Below are 9,526 nucleotides of genomic sequence, written 5' to 3'. Positions count from 1 at the left end.
AAAAGATGCGCCCTCGTCTATGACTGTGCTCAGTACAACCATATGGTAAGCCTGTACTGTAATCTGGAAAGGCACATAAGACGAAAGATGATATCCTGCCAGTCGACTCCAATAAAAATAAGTGACTAAACTACTCAGAGGGGGTCGTAGGAATGTGAAAGCTTCCCTCTTTCTTTATGGGAACAGGAGAAATGCTCTCATGCACCTAGAGAACAAGAGGATTTACCTCCAGTTCATTTGAAACTAAAGAAACCAGAAGAACCTGAGAAATATGAGGTTCACTCTCTATTGGAAAGGAAAGGTTAACTGAAGATGGAGCCAATCCACCATTTCCTCAACCAGTGGTAAGTCGAGAATAGACTCACAAGACTCACCTTCATAGAGAGCAGGGTTGACCAAAGATGAATTTTGATCAATCACTGGATCAACTAGTGAAGGATCAAGGGAAAGATTTCGATACCTAGTCGGAAGACGAGGTTGAGAATATGTAAGGTTTTCCAAATCTTAGGAAGCTTCATCCATAAGATGACAAAGGTGAATGGGATGATGCTCTCATGCACCTAGAGAATAAGAGGATTTACCTCCAGTTCATTTGAAATTGAAGAAACCAGAAGAACCTGAGCAATATGAGGTTCACTCTCTACTGGAAAGGAAAGGTTAACTGAAGATGGAGCCAATCTACCATTTTCTCAACCAATGGTAAGTTGAGAATAGACTCACAAGACTCACCTTCATAGAGAGCGGGGTTGACCAAAGATGAATTTTGATCAATCACTGGATCAACTAGTGAAGGATCAAGGGATAGATTTCGATACCTAGTCGGAAGACGAGGTTGAGAATATGTAAGGTTTTCCAAATCTTAGGAAGTTTCATCCATAAGATGACAAAGGTGAATGGGATGATTACTTTCACACAACTTACAGGGAAATTTTCCTTTCCCTTTTTTCCACGAGCTTTACTGTTACTAGTTGAGGGTTTAGCACCAGCATGATCGCGAGAGGTAGATGACAAAGGTTGATATGAACTTGTGGACCACACTTCCAAGACCTTGGGAATAACATGACAATTCTAAAGAAGGTGGTCACCCTTACATAACATGCAAGGGAATTTCACTTTCCGAGGCTGGTTGGAGGATTTTTCTTCTTTAGTTGCATTGGTAACAATGGCTTCTTGGTTGCCCCCTTGCTTATTTTGCTTCTTCTTCTTCTTCTTAGCTTCGTGGTTACTAGAATCTAGACTTTCACTAGGCGAAGAGGAAGAACGAGGTGAAGAAATAGGTGAAGAAGGCAAAGGGTCAAATTTAGGATCAACATGAGGTTGATGTTGTTTAGGTGGAGGAGAACTCGGTTGAAAAGTAGTTTGGACATTCGAAACCACCAAGGTAAAAAACAACCAAACTGGTAGACCAATGGTCAATCCAGGAAGGGACAACATTGCCATATAAGGAGCACCAACATTTCCAAAAGAAGAAAAAGGACTAGGATTCTCATTGGGGGGACTTACTTGGTTGGTAGACTCAGGAAATGTTGCCATTGGTATCAACCTAAGATCTACTAAGGAGTATTTCCACAGGAAGGATGTTTTTCTATGGTTAATTAATTGATTTTAGAATTTTAACAAAAATAAATCGAAAAGAGGTAATCTAGGCAAAACGGTTTGCCAAGTATCCGTGAACCGCAATATACACCTTAGCCAAAACCAAGGACTTAACGTACGACGACCAATCTCCTCGAATGTTGTGTTCGGTGTATCACATTTACAAGGTGACTGAATCGATTACTTGTGGGTAAAGGATAACAACCTAAAGGGGTATCCCAATATATACTCTATGGTACGAGGAGCATAAGTCCGTGTTAGCGCTATCTAATGCAAAACTGTTCGATGAGAGCATCCCTATATACTTATCATACTGAAGTGCCTTCGATATACCCAAAAGTACTGGAGAACCTTCTATATACTTCCATATTGGGACGAGATTTCACTCCCGGGATACACTGCAGGTAGTTAACGACAACTGCTATGTTTAAAGACGCTAGAACACATGTCTAGCCTAGACTTCTAGATATTTGTGTTAAGTTCCAAATGTTCATTAGGTTAATTGAGGTAACTTTTAATGTTTATCTTCAATTATGTTTCAGTTTTGGGTTTTAAGGCTCAAAACGATGTCACCTGAACCCCTATGATGCAACTATATGAGAAAAGGAAAAAATTTCATTTCAATAAAAGCTAGATTAATCAAGGGAAGAAATTTCAATCAATAACGCATAAAAAAAAACACATCATGCAAAATGCCTTCCACTAACTTTCACGTTCGTCTTCCAAATGCAATGCCAAAAGTAAAAAAGATTTTCACTTTTCATTATGCTAAATGCAACTTTTTGAAAGAAAAACGATTTTGGCTTTACTAAGATGCACTTATATGAATTATGCTTTTCTTTTCATTTTGAATGATTTGATGCACCTAATACAATTTTTAGCTTTCAATCACTAAAAAATGTGATCTATTTTCAATGATGAATCTCAAAAAATAACTTTTCAATGCAAGATGTTAAAATGAAATCTAATCTTTCATTCTACTAACAAATGCAAAACGATGTTTTCAATGATTTCCACTAAAAACAACACTCAATCAATCAACAAAACAAGCATCTCAACGACACCAACAAGCAACAAATGATGACCAATTAACTAGAAACCCTAGAACTCAATCAGATTTCACTTCAAAGCCAATGAGACAAATTTTGCAAATTAATCAAGACAATCAATAAAAAACTGACAAATCCAAGCATACAGGATAGGAAAAGACTTAAAGGGCCAAGACATGCTGGATTCCAAGGAAGAAACCTTAAAAATTATCACATTCAATGATCATCACTACTTTATATACCCAAACCCATGATGATTGGGTTATCATTTCTACTTTGCATAACCAAATTCGCGATGGTACAAAAATAGTGATGATTTCAGCGCGACCAAATAGTGAAATTTTTTTCCATTGTGACTGTACAGGGAAAAACTTGTGGTGCCATCGCGACTGCTAAGACTAAACCCGTGATGGGCGAGGAATATGGGAAAAAATAAAAAGTTTCTAAGAAATAATCTAGACTTAGCAATCTGAACATAATTACCGATCAAACGAGAAAATGACCTAGTACCCATTTTTTTGAGGTAGCAAAAAATCTCTCGATTTTGAAAAATGGTGATTCACAATACACCTTTTTTTTTGGAGCATATTTTTGCCACTTTAAATTTTTTTATTTATCAAGTATGAACAATTTTTTTAAACGTTAGTGATTTTCACGCTGATTTTCAAAAGTGTTGATGCAACATCAATACATTATTTTAGAGGGCTTATATTTGACATTTTTTTTTTTTTTTTTTTTTTTTTTTTTTTTTTTTTTATGTATCAAGCATGAACATTTTATTTTGTTAGTGATTTTCATCTTGATTTTGAAAAGTGTTGATGAGAATCAACCCTTTTTGTTTAGAGGGCATAGTTTTTACACTTTAAATTTTCTAATGAATTAAGTGTGGATATTTTTTTTTAGATGTTGATGATTTTTATGTTAGTAATAAAACATAAAAATAAAAATAAAAAAACATGACCAAAAAGATCAAAAACAAAAAAATATATAAAAACAAGAAAAAAGAAAAACAAAAAACCTATACAAATGTAAAAAAAAACCAAAATTAACTCGTAAAAATAAGAAAATTGAATAAAATTTTAATGAAAAAAATAATAAATAAATAAAAAATATCAAAAAATAAATAAAACAATGAAGTTTTTTCAAAAAAAATAAAAAAATTTAAAGAAAAACAAATTAAACCAAAAAAAAATCTAAAAACATTTTTTTTAAAGTTAAAAATCAAAAATAAAAAATAAAAACTTCATTAGAAAAAAAAAATCTTGAAATAATTACCAAAAGAAATTAAAATTAAAAAGATTTTTTTATTTTAAATTTAAATTAAATAAATTAAATAAACAAAATTAAAAATAAAAATTTAAGAATTATTTTTTTTTAAAATTAAAATCATAAAAATAAAGAAATAACATAAAATAAAATAACAAAAATTCAAAATTCAAAACAATTAAAATGCAATCTGATTCTTCAACTTGTCCTGATGATGAACCACACTCGTTGGTTCGAAATGCGTCGACAAATATTTCATACTGTGATTTACACCGAAAAATCTCTCATACAATTAAAAAAATTAATTAAATTATAAAATTAAAAAAAATCAAAACATTTAAAAAATAAATAAATTTAAATTTAAAAATAAAATAAAATTAAAAAAAATATTAAAAAAACATTTTTTTTTTTAAATAACCCCCCTCTCGCTTCGCCCCACCCCACCGCCTCCCTCTCTCTCCCCACACCTCACTCCCCCTCTGCCTCCCTCCCCTCCTCTCCCCCTCCATGCCTTCCCATCCCCTCCCCCCCGGCCGAGGGCGAAGGAGGGGGTGGGGGAGAGGAGAGCGAAGGGCCGAGGGGAGGGAGGGGATGGGGAGGCAAGGAGGGGGAGAGGAGGGGAGGGAGGCGGAGGGGGAGAGGGGAGGATGGCGCGGGGGGGGGGGGGGTGGTAGCGTGAGGGGTGGGGGGGCCGGGGTGGGCAGGGGGTGTGGAGGGAGAGGGAGGCGATGGGGTCGGGCGGAGCGAGGGGAGAGGGGGTTTTTTTTAATAATATCTCTCTCTCTCTCTATATATATATATATAGATTTTTAATTTAAATATTTTTAATTTTTTTAAATTTATAGTTTAAATATATTTTTTTAATTATTTTTGTTTTGTTTTGTTTTTTTGTTTTTTGTTTTTTGTTTTTTTGTTTTTTTTTTTAAACTTAAAAAATGGTTTATTTTTTAATTTTAATTTATTTTTTCTTAAATTATATATATATTTTGAGAAGAATCTTCAGCGAAAAATCACATAGAGATATTTTAGTCGACGCGTTTTGAACCAACCAGTGTGGTTCATCGTCAGGACAAGTTGAATGAGCAGATCTAGCTGTTATCTTTTTAGCCGTTACCTGATCTGGAAATTTGGTCATGGGATATTCTGCCTGATCTATTTATATTGCATAGCAAGTTCTGCTCATTCAACTTGTCCTGACGATGAACCACACTGGTTGGTTCGAAACGCGTTGACTAAAATATCTCTATGTGATTTTTCGCCGAAGATTCTTCTCAAAATTGATATGGATCACAGAAGCCTAAATTCGTTATATATATATTTTTAATTTTTTGTTTTTTGTTTTTTTTTGTTTTGTTTTGTTTTGTTTTTTATTTTATTTTATTTATCTTTTATTTTATTTATTTATAATTCTGATTTTTCTTTTTTACATTTTTTTATGGTTTTTTTGTTTTTGTTTTTTATATATTTTTATGATATTTAATTTATTTTTTGTCATGAATCATCCCCTTGCCACCTTAGCCAGTTGGTCCTCCGGGTGGCCCAAGAATTTTTTTATTTTTAATTTTTTTAATGTAGTATTTTATTTTTGTAATTTTTTATTTGGTTTTTATTTTATTGTACATGGTATGATTAATTTTTTTTTACATTATATATATATATATATATATATATATATATATATATTATGTCATTACTATATATTTTTTATATTTGATTTTTTTTTTGTCATGTTTTTTTTTTCTATGTTTTATTAGTTGTTATTATTTTTTATTTTTATTTTTTTCAATATTTGAATTTTTGTTTTCTTTTATATATATATATATTTTTTTTTTATTTTATTTTTTATTTTTTTATTTTTTTCAATATTTGAATTTTTGCATTTCTATATATTTTTTATATTTGATTTTTTTTGTCATGTTTTTTATGTTTTATTACTTATTACTATTATTTTTTATTTCAATATGTGATTTTTGTTTTCTTTTGTATTTTTTTTTTCAATATTTGAATTTTTGTTTTCTTATGTATCTTTCATATATATATATTTTGTAGGGTCCGTGTGGATGCTTGCCTAGCAACCCAATCCCATTATATGCAATTTGATAGTTGATTTTAATTTTTTCGTTATAATGAATCGAGTCTGCCCACAATGTGTTAATTTCATGGTTGGTCTTTAAATTTTCATTACATTGAGTTGAGCTCACCTACATTGCGTGTCAATTTGATAGTTTTTTTTTTTTTGCAATGTATCAAGTTGTCTTAGGCTAAAATTTTAAAATCGCTATATATTTAGCATTTAAAAAAAATTACTATCAGTATAATAACTCGTTCATTCAGGTGTTCATTTTTAAAGGTTTTTTAGTCATAAATTTTTTTTTTCCCATAATGTCATGCTTGAAATCTTTTGAAAACTTAAGCTTGTTTTGTAGTCATAATCTTTGGTTTTAATTCCATGATTGAAAAATTGTCAAGAATTTAATGTTTTTCTAAGTCATGATATTTTATCTTTAATGTTATGGTTGAAAACAATTATAAATATTTTTCTTAGCACCATGCTTGAAAATTGTTGGAATTTTAAGGTTTTTCAAAAAAGTGATATTTTAAATTTAATGTCATGCTTAAAAATCATTGGAATTTTAAGGCTTTTAAAAGATGCGATATTTTATTGTTAATGTCATACTTGAAAATCGTTGGAAATTTAAAGTTTTTTCAGAGTCATGATATTTTATTTTTAATGTCATTATTAAAAAATGTTGAAAATGTACCCTGAAAAAAAAGGCGTTATTCCGGAATCAACACTTTTTGATTTCAAGGTGCTTTTTGCACCAAACAAAATGTCTTTTATTGTTTTTTATTGTTATTTTTAAAAAATATAGAAAATTTACTCTGAAAAAAATGGTGATGCAAAATTAACACATTTTATTTTTGGGTTGTTTTTTCATGTTTTTTTGGGATTTTTGGGCTCGAGTACTCGTTTTGAGGTAATAGTTCCCATTTGATTGGTAACTATGTTTCTAAGGTAGTAACCAGTGATGCTATAAACCCAGACTGATGCAGACAAGCTGAGAAATCGACGGTTGGTCTAACTAGTCAAAGGATCTGATTGAAGGAATGGATGGAAAGGGTTATAGCCTCCCTAGTGGAGTCGCCATTTTTTTGTCTAGGTAAATCCTCTCTACGGATAGAGACGATCCCTCTAGCCCAATGAGTGGGACTAGAAACCTACGTGACAATCTATTAAACACTTTCCTAAGTTATAATTGAAAAGAGAGACAAAGAAGATGACCTACCTCGTTCTGATGCTATCCCTTCGTCCTTTGTTGGAGACCTTGAATCACTTGTGTCACGAGCTCGTTTCTACTGCTCACAGGGTTTATGCACTTGCACAAGAGATCAAGACACAACAAGGCATACAAATACAAATAGCATATTCAAAAGTAACCTACTTAATAGATCAAGGAGCATTAAGCTAAATGATACATGAGCATACACATTTAGGGAAAATGAACTAGTAGTTGTATATCAATAGAATAAAGGAGGAATCATACAACCAAGCCTTGATGTCAATAGGATCTCCTTGAATGAATGTCCAAGTCAAAGCTAGGCTCTCCAAGCACTCCTTCTCCAAGCCAAATGATTAGCATATAGGCACAATCTTAGCATAAGGGCGCAAATAGAAAAAGACCAACCATTTGGGAATGGGAGAGGATGAATATATCGGCAGGGAAATGGAGTTAGGATCTCTCCAAAGGTAGGAGTACGCCCTCATCTCAAGGAGGTAGATCATAGGGATAAGATCAAGAGGCCAAGTTGGGATAACTTGACCTCATCTACGCTAAACAACCTCCAGCTCACCGCTCTGGAAACTTCTAGATCACGAAGCTTCTCATCCTCTTTGGGAAAATTGCCTTTTTGGGATCATCGCGGGTATACAAGTAAACATAGAGATGTCATCATAGGTCGAGTATAATGCAACAGATGACCATCACGATTTTTAGTCTCATAAGAGAGATGATTCTCAAATTAGGGTTTTAGAGTTATTTCCTTCAATGGAAGCTCAAGGCATTTTCCAATCAATGTCTTAGGGAGGATCTGAGCTTCATATATGAATGATTACACTACATGATGGTCATGTTTCAGGCACTTCAGTGTATGTCACAGGGAAGTGCAGGAGGTGTGACAAAACATTGTGTAACACCAAGTCATAAGGGGTGAAGCCAGTGGTCGTCTTCCAAGTTGTATTATAGGCCCAAGTGGCCTCCACTAGTTTGTTAGCCCAATCTTTTCTATTGTTGCTCACAACCTTTGTGAGAATGCCTTCCAATGCTCTATTAGTAACCTCTACTTGTCCATTGGCCTGAGGATGATAAGCAGTTGACTTCCTGTGTTTGATCTTATGTTGCCTCAACAAATTCTCAATCAGGTGTGATGTGAATTGAGCTCCTTGATCAATGATTAGCTCTCTAGGGTACCCAAACTTGTAAAATACATTCTCCCTTAAGAACTTAGTCACTTTCTCTTCTATTGCTACCTTGATAGCCTTGGTTTTAGCCCACTTTTTCAAATAATCAATGCATACAATTATGTAATTTTTCTGCCCTGATGGTGGATCAATGGGCCCAATGGAATCCATGCCCCACTTGTCAAATGGATCAAGAGTCGCATGAGATTTCAAAGGAATTTCATCCTTGGGAGTAGGCTTCCCCATTCTTTGGCATTGGCCACATTGAATGGTGCATCTTCTTCCATCTTAGTGGAGAGTGGGCTAGTAGTAGCCATCTTGCAGTACCTTGAAGGCTGTCCTCTTAGCTACAAAGTGACCTCCACAAGGGTCATCATGATAGGATAGGAGGATGTCAAATAATTCCTCCTCCCTGACACATCTCCTCAAAATTTGATTTGGGCCTAGCTTGAAGAGATTGCCCCCAATCCAAGTGAATGGGGCGCTCTTTCTTATAATTATGCTTTTTTCCTTCGAGGACAGATTTGGAGGGAACTGTGCAGCCACTAAGTAGTTGGCTATGTTAGAAAACCATGGAGAGAGAATTGAAATAGAAAATAAATGCTCATATGGTAGCTGATCATCAACCATTCCTTCCTTGCCTACAGGGAAAGCAAGTTTAGACAAAAAAATTGCAACTACATTTTCTCTACCAGGCTTATCAATTATATTTAGATCAAATTGTTGTAATAAAAGCAACCATCTAATAATTTTGGCATTCACATCAGGCTTGTTCATCAAATATTTAATAGCAGCATGGTCAGTATGTACAAAGGTCTGGTAACCAGTGATGTAGTGTCTAAATTTATTCAAGGAATGGACAACAACTAGGAGCTCTTTTTCAGTCACAGTATAGTTCAATTCAGCCTTGGACAAGTTTTTGCTAATGAAATAAATAGCATAAAGCAACTTGTCATCTATTTGGCCTATAGCTGCTCCTATAGCTTTTCCAGAGGCATCAACATGGATTTGGAAAGGAAGAGCCCAATTAGGGCCTTGGAGTATAGGTGCAATAGTCAACTTGTCCTTTAAGGTTTCTAGGGCCTCTTGGCAGCTTTTTGACCAACAAAATTCAGAGTCCTTAGCCAATAGTCCAAATAAAGGTGAGGCTACTTTG

Source organism: Pinus tabuliformis, chromosome 9, assembly GCF_031772625.1.
Source record: "Pinus tabuliformis cultivar Carrire ecotype Pingquan chromosome 9, CPIR1, whole genome shotgun sequence".
In the NCBI taxonomy this organism is placed as follows: domain Eukaryota; kingdom Viridiplantae; phylum Streptophyta; class Pinopsida; order Pinales; family Pinaceae; genus Pinus; species Pinus tabuliformis.
Note: the sequence above shows the minus strand (reverse complement) of the source record.